Raw genomic sequence first — 7,702 nt, 5'->3', positions numbered from 1 at the left:
TACTTAACTACTCTCTCGCATATTATCTATAACCTACACACATATCCTATAACCTATCTGGGCTGTCCAGGGACTCTAAACCGTAGCTCTGATACCAAACCTGTCACACCCCCAACTTAAACAGCAAAATAAATATAGCTATTACATCATTTTAATGAAGAATACACAACCAAAATCCAAGATCTTACAGTTTAGGGTTTGGAACAGCCCAACACTACCAACTATTACATCTGATTTAAAATACCGAGTCCTCACACAACTATTTTTACTTATTCTACCTGATCTCGAACATAAGCATCAGCATCACAGGTCTTACGGGCAGTCTGCTTGAATCTAACCATAGCTGCTAGCTGTAATATCAGGGTAAAGCAAAAAGTGAGCCAAATGCTCAACAAGTGCTAACAGTACGACACAAAACATAAATTGAGATATAATTTTAAGAATGACAATGGAAAGACATAACCAAAGGTAACGTGAGATAAAAACTATGTGAGATGGCATCATTTTGCTTGCATTAAAACAATTTTAAAATCTTGTCTTAATCAAAATCATTTTATGACGCTACGGATTACAGCCGGTGATCAGCCGCGAAGTAATCCCGAACCTCGCTGGGTTCTAAAACATTAACGGGAATCCCTAGGCAACTTTTTAGCCTAATATAAGTGTGGAAAGGACTCGCGTCTCAGTCCAGATCCACTATTCAAGAAAACATTTATCCCCTTTGGGACTGAAAACCCACATTTTATTTATTTCAAAAACTGATGCCGAATTGTAACAAAATCTCTTTTAACAGTAAACATTTTATTAAGGGAATATAGATCAACTCGAAACACGGGAAGTATGGTACTAAATCTCAGAGCCATGATTCATAAAACTAAACTCTATTAGGGTAACTGAATGGTTTTCATGTATCAAAGTTTGGACAAGGGAATTTAGTGAGGCTATTGGATATCATGAAAGGAAGTGCCAAATTAGGCTTAAAGCAATGGTTTCTCATCAAGGTTCAAGTGCTGGATCATCAAGAATGTAAGCTTTATGAATACTAAGGGTGTTAAGGTATGAAGAATGATTTTTAGCTCAGGATATATCAGAATTGACAAGCTTTAGGATAAGAAAGAGGGGTAGCGATCGTTGAGGGTTCATGTTAATAAGTTTCTGACTTGCAGGGTTCAAAGTAAGGTTCTATAGGGATTCAAGTATCAGGATGAGATATCAATACATAGGAAACATCAACATGTTAATCAAGAGGATCAATCAATTAATATATCAACTCTTCATTTTATCATGGCATTAAACTATCATGAAAGACTTTTGAACTACTTGCAATACGTACTCGAGGGTTCATGGCATCTCTATGTAACTCAAAGATAAAGAAAAGATACGCTTGATTTAAATATATCAAAATGACTCAGGATAATTGCATCAATATATAAGAACTATTTGTAGTAAATACGAAGGTCAAGTTGAATCACTTGCCTTGAGATAGGCTGGTCTGGTCTGACTGGTAGGAGCAACAACTGGAGCTTCACTCGACTTTTATGGCAAGTTTTCCCTCGTCTCGAGATCCTACATAAATAATAATAATCCTCATTATAATAAATTCTTACCATCTCAATCCTATTTACAACCCGAAATTAAACACGGATGGCACTTAGGCCTATATGCACTTAATTTATATTCACTTTTAAATTACAATTGCACACACATAGCCACATATTAACATATCATATATAAACACCAAATAACACCATATATACCATAATGCAACACTAGGCTTGGATGATCTCAACTCACAACTTAAGTCACTTGGTCGTTAAACTAGACAAGGTCTTCAAATTTCGGCTTCCTAACTCGATGCGCCTTTCCTAAATTATCCAAAATCTATTGACCCTCACTTATGACTTTTGCTATACTGACCATATACTATCTTACAACTATGGTGGTCGACCTATTACTCACTTCTAAGTGTTCTAAAACTATGTGATAAGTGATAGTGTTCACGGGTGCAAATTTCAGAATGACACTTATGGTTTCTTGAGTACATTAGACACTCTGAAACTACAAGTTTTCCTTCAAAACTTTTACACAAGACTCTCCTGACCTAAGGGCATCTCACAAACTTGATTTGGCTCAAGGGCCTGGCTTGGGCCTTCTTGGGCCTAAGCTAAAAGTCCAAGGTTCCCCTTTTTTCTGGGCAAAAACTGCCCTGACTTGAATTAACTTGTGACACATGGTTCTAGCTCATATCCTATGAACTATGGTTGGAAAAACTTCTCTGACATACCCTCTAACTAAGGCCCAATTGGGCATAATGAGGGCCTACCCATGACATGGTCAAATCTCCCTATTTCTAAGTTGCAACAAAACGTTCCCTTGCTGGACAGATTTTCTGATTCTACTTGTGCACCTAACCAAATGACATGAAAACCTCCAACCAACTCCTAAAACCTTTTATATACTCCCAATACTAACTTCTGGTAGCTTGGGCCTCAAAATGCACACCAATGACATGGTCAAAACTCACTCTAAACCTCAGGGTGCTATACTCATTTTTCTGCAGAAACTATAACTCTCATTTTCCAAGGTTTTGACTTGACAAACTCAACTAACAACAACTCAATACTTAAACCAAGACTTATACATGGTAATCTACTGAACTAACTCCCTTATTCTCAAAATAACCTTGGGTGAGATCATCCATGCCCAAAAACAACAACATGCAACCAAATATATAACATGCAACTCATGGAAAGCACATAACAAGATTTCGGCTAGGCATAAAGTTTTAAATGCTTGCAAAATCGACTTGCACCTAATACTCATCCTAAATAATCATGAAATATAACTTCTTTTAAGTATTAATAAGAAATTTATCATGGAAACAATCTATTTTAAGCACACATATTTCGAATTTATAGATTTTTAAACATAACTACATGATTTCGAAAAGAGTAGCATGCAAAACATGGTTGATAATCATTTTAATGTCTTAAAACTAGCATGCATGGCTAAACATAAATTTATAATTAAATTTCAGTAGTATGCAAAGGATTTTAAAGCATTATATCTCCATAAAACACTTAGTTAGCACATATACATAATATATCTCATAGAGAGCTCTTGAATTCACAAGAATCAAGAGTTTCTCTTTGGAGATCACATAAGAACTACACATGCATCCATGGAACTTCAACTTCCAAGTCACTAAACACTTGGAAAGTATATAAGATGAATGTAGGTAGAAGATTTACACTTGGGAAGATGAAGAATGAATTGAAAAATGGAAGGGGGTGGGGGATTTTGGCCTTCGGCCGAGAGCAAGGTGGGAGGGGGAAAAGGAGAGAAATTTGTGGTGTGTTGGAGTGTGGAATGAGTGGAATGACTTCTCCCACTTTGATTTCTTTGTTTTATGCTATTTGGTTTACAAATAATGAGTGGAAGTGAGAACTTACAAAAATGTCCCTTGGTTAAAGTTAGGCCATTTTGCATGCAAGGCTAAGGTAGTAATTCGGTAATAATCAAATGAGTTAGTGGGGTTGAAAAAGTCTTGTTTGCCCTTTGAGAGAATAGATGGGTGATTTGCATGCATGGTCTCTTATGTAATTTGATAAATATGACAACTAAAATTTATAATGATTTATTTTTATAAAATAAAATACAAGTTCAAAAATTATAAAATTTATACCATAAAATAACTTGGATTTTTAGAGACTTTATAAAATCATTTTCAAAATTTGTGAACAAAACACCTTTTAAAAGAAAATTTTTCCAAAGCTTAGAATATTCCTTATAAATCAAAAATAAAGAAATTAAATAAACTCTTGCTTTGAAAAATCATATACTACACAAAGCAAATTTATAATGCAGAAATTTTCACTCACACTAGCGTACAATCATTGAATATATTTTCATTTGACTTTAATATTATACCCAATCCAAAAATAATATTACATAAAATGCCGGTCGTAACAGCTTACATATTAAACATGATTTATTTTGAATACTAGCAACATGTTATGAGAAAGTTTGAAAATATTTGCAATATATCTTGAAGAAGGTTCAGAAGTACTTGCCATGTCACAGATGATATCCAACTTTACTTGTACGCATCTATTAGTTTTACTTTTTAATCACTTTCCTTCTTTTCCTATGCCTTGCTTCCATTAATCAATCACTTTCCTTCTCTTTCTACGCTTCAATTCTATTTACGGATCACTGACTTTCTTTTTTTATGCCTCGCTTACTCTGCTAGGCATCACAAGTATCTGTAAATACTCAATCTCATATCATTCTAATCGACACATAGAGGTCTTAAGCTTTTATCTACCCTTCGTTTCACCCAAATCCGATTTACGGATTGAAAGTTATGACTAAACTAGTCAAACAATAACCACATAGACATATAACTCATAAGTGGCATTTTATACCACTTAGAACGTCTTAAAATGGCTTAAATTGGTGTCTTGAAATCAAGTATTTTGTGTATTTGATGCGTTTTTCTAGTGTTTATGCATTTCAGGGTATTAGTTGCATTTCGGAGGAGGAATCATCAAGAATAAGCCTTGGCATGTGTTCACCATTGAGAGAGGAAAAGAACGGGCAGATTACGGCGAAGAAATGGAGCAAACCTGGAATTTTTCCAGTAGGGTCCTGCGCGCCCGCGCAGCAATGCTGAGCGGCCGTGCAGTAGCCTTGCGCGCCCGCGCAGAAATGCTGAGCGGCCGCGCAGGGTCGGGGAAAAAGATATATTATTTTAGACTTCTACTTCTGTTTGGCTTCCAACTTCTATGTAATCTGAGTTTTATGGGACTATTATATAAGTAGATTTGAGACGTTTTCACAGAGAATTAAGAGGAGATTATGTTTTAGATTGTGTTTTGCAAGAAGCGAAGGAGATAAGGAAGAAGACCGATTTAGCACACAGCAACGAAGAGGAAGCATATACTCTTGTGATTCTTGTTCTGTTGTAACGTTGGATGCTAGTTTTCTTGCTTTGACTTATTTACTCTTGTGACATACTCTGTTTTAATATAATCAGTTTAGTTATTATTTTCTTGTGTTTGTTTATCATGATTTCATATGAACCCATGATGGCGATAAGTTCTATTATGGGCTAATCGTGATCATGGGGTTACAACGGATTTATTATGGAATTCTTTTGTTAATTGTTTAATACTTTAGTATGTGATGATTGTATGATATCTAGTATTGGTTGTGCGTATTCGTCTTATGTGCGTCGCGAACATATAAGATAGGGTGTTAATCTCTTGTGAAGCGACAGTGGATCTTGAGATTTAGAACTTGCCATGCTAGCATAGGTTCATGTACGTTGTGCATGATTAGTGGGTAACTCTAATAGTTTTATTTGCCCTATGTAATCAAAAAGGGATAACTTGTGCTTAAATCGTTGTGTTGTCAATTTCTGTAGACATATAGGAACTCAACATAATTGATGACTATTCAACTTCTATCTTAATTGTGGATGTTTGGTAGAATGGTATTAGTACAATGAAAGTTGGCTTTTATCAGTTTCGTGTTATTCGATTAATATCATCACTGTCACATGCTAAAGGTAATAACTATGGCTATAGAAGGAAGTAATAATGAAGTTGTGATCTCATGAGTGTTTTATATTTGATAATTTGAAGTGTTAGTTAAGTGGTTAATTAAGTAGTTAATTATAGTAAATATTAAATCAACAATTTTAAGTGTTATTATCTTAACATTGAGAAGTAATCATATATTGGTGAGTGAGTTAAATTAGACAATAAATTAGTCTGAGTCTCTGAGGGAACGAACTAGAAAGTATTCTATATTACTTGCGAACGCGTATACTTGCGTGAATATTAGTGTGTGATTTCGCCCTAACAAGTTTTTGGCGCCGCTGCCGGGGACTCGGCGTATTTGTTTAGTTTATGCACTTACCATCATTGGTCATTAGGACTTAGTGATTAGGACGTAGTAGTTAATTACTCTTTTCGGTTGTGTTTCAGGTACTTTAGCAAACGTGTATGCAAACTCGTTCTCGTGCTCGCAAGAGGACTTTAGATACAGCTGAGGAGAAAGACGAAGTTCTTGATACACCGGAGAAATTAGATTTTGAGGATTCGGATTCAGGAACTGAGCAGAAAGAACCAGTAAACATGGGAGATCGTATTGAACAAGCTGATCCAGCTCTTATGGATTTTTCTCGGCCTAAAATTGATGACATTCAGTCAAGCATCCTTCATCCGGCTATTCAAGCTAACACCTTTGAAATCAAGCCGGGCACTATTCAGATGGTGCAGAATTCTGTTTCTTTTGGAGGAGCGGCAACTGAAGACCCCAACATGCACATAAGGAATTTTGTCGAGATCTGCAGCACTTTTAAGTATAATGGCGTGACTGATGAGGCTATCAAGTTGAGGCTTTTCCCATTCTCACTGAGGGATAAGGCTAAAGACTGGTTACATTCGGAACCAGCTGGGTCCATCACTACATGGCAAGATCTTGTGCAAAAGTTTCTGGTGAAGTTTTATCCAATGGCAAAGACTGCTGCTATGAGGAGTGCTCTTACTCAGTTTGCGCAACAACCTACAGAATCTATGTGCGAGGCTTGGGAACGCTACAAGGAAATGTTGAGAAAATGTCCACATCATGGAATGCCGGATTGGATGGTAATCACTGGTTTTTATAATGGTTTGGGGGCCCAATCTCGGCCCATGCTCGATGCAGCAGCTGGAGGTGCCTTATAGGCTAAAAGCTATACTGAGGCGTATAATCTTATCGATACGATGGCTGCAAATGAGCAACAAAACCCAACTCAGAGGATGACGTCAGGCAAGGTCGCAGGTATTCTGGAAGTTAATGCAGCCACCGCTATTGCAGCCCAGCTCCAAGCGCTATCAATGAAGGTTGATTCTCTGGCTACGTATGGAGTTAATCAAATAGCTATGGTTTGTGAGCTTTGTGCAGGTTCTCATGCTACGGATCAGTGTTCTCTTGTCAACGAATCTGTTCAATATGTGAATAATTATCAGCGACAATAGCAGCCTGTGCCAGCGACCTATCATCCTAACAACAGAAATCATCCAAATTTCAGCTGGGGAAATAATCAGAATGCTATTCAGCCACCATATCAGCAAGGAGTAAGTAAACAGTTTAACCCACCTGAATTCCAGCAACCACAACAGTATGCTACAAGGCAATCATATCCTCAACAGGGAAGTGCAGCTGCACCTACTAGTGCTGATTTTGAGGAACTTAAGCTGTTGTGTAAGAGTCAGGCGGTTTCTATCAAGACCTTGGAAAATCAAATCGGTCAATTAGCCAATGCAGTGCTCAATCGTCAACCTGGCACTCTTCCCAGTGACACGGAAATACCAGGCAGGAAGGAAGCTAAAGAGCAAGTCAAGGCTATTACCTTAAGGTCCGGAAAAGTAGCTGATGCTGAAAAGGCAAAAGAAGTCGAAGCTGAAGTTAGAGATGAAGAATCTAAGCAAAAGGAGAAAGCGGCGGAACCAAGGAAGACTACTGTTGAACATACTCTGCCTGAGGCTAATACAGGGGAGAAACAGCTCTATCCTCCACCACCTTTTCCTAAGAGATTGCAGCAACAAAAGCTGGATAGACAGTTCGGGAAGTTTCTGGAGGTGTTCAAGAAACTTCACATCAATATACCTTTCGCTGAGGCTCTGGAACAAATGCCTAGTTATGCGAAGTT

General features: G+C 37.2%; 1 non-coding gene across 1 annotated transcript; it reads right to left on the bottom strand.

Annotated features, from left to right (window-relative positions):
- Nucleotides 1–6,536: 6,536 nt before the first annotated feature.
- On the bottom strand, nt 6,537–6,643 carry LOC141679919 (small nucleolar RNA R71). Its single transcript, XR_012558209.1, has one exon. It is a non-coding gene; the product is annotated as a small nucleolar RNA R71 (small nucleolar RNA).
- Nucleotides 6,644–7,702: the final 1,059 nt, after the last annotated feature.

This window comes from Apium graveolens, chromosome 1 (assembly GCF_009905375.1).
Source record: "Apium graveolens cultivar Ventura chromosome 1, ASM990537v1, whole genome shotgun sequence".
Classification (NCBI taxonomy): domain Eukaryota; kingdom Viridiplantae; phylum Streptophyta; class Magnoliopsida; order Apiales; family Apiaceae; genus Apium; species Apium graveolens.
Note: the sequence above shows the minus strand (reverse complement) of the source record. Positions and strands in the feature narration are given on the sequence as shown.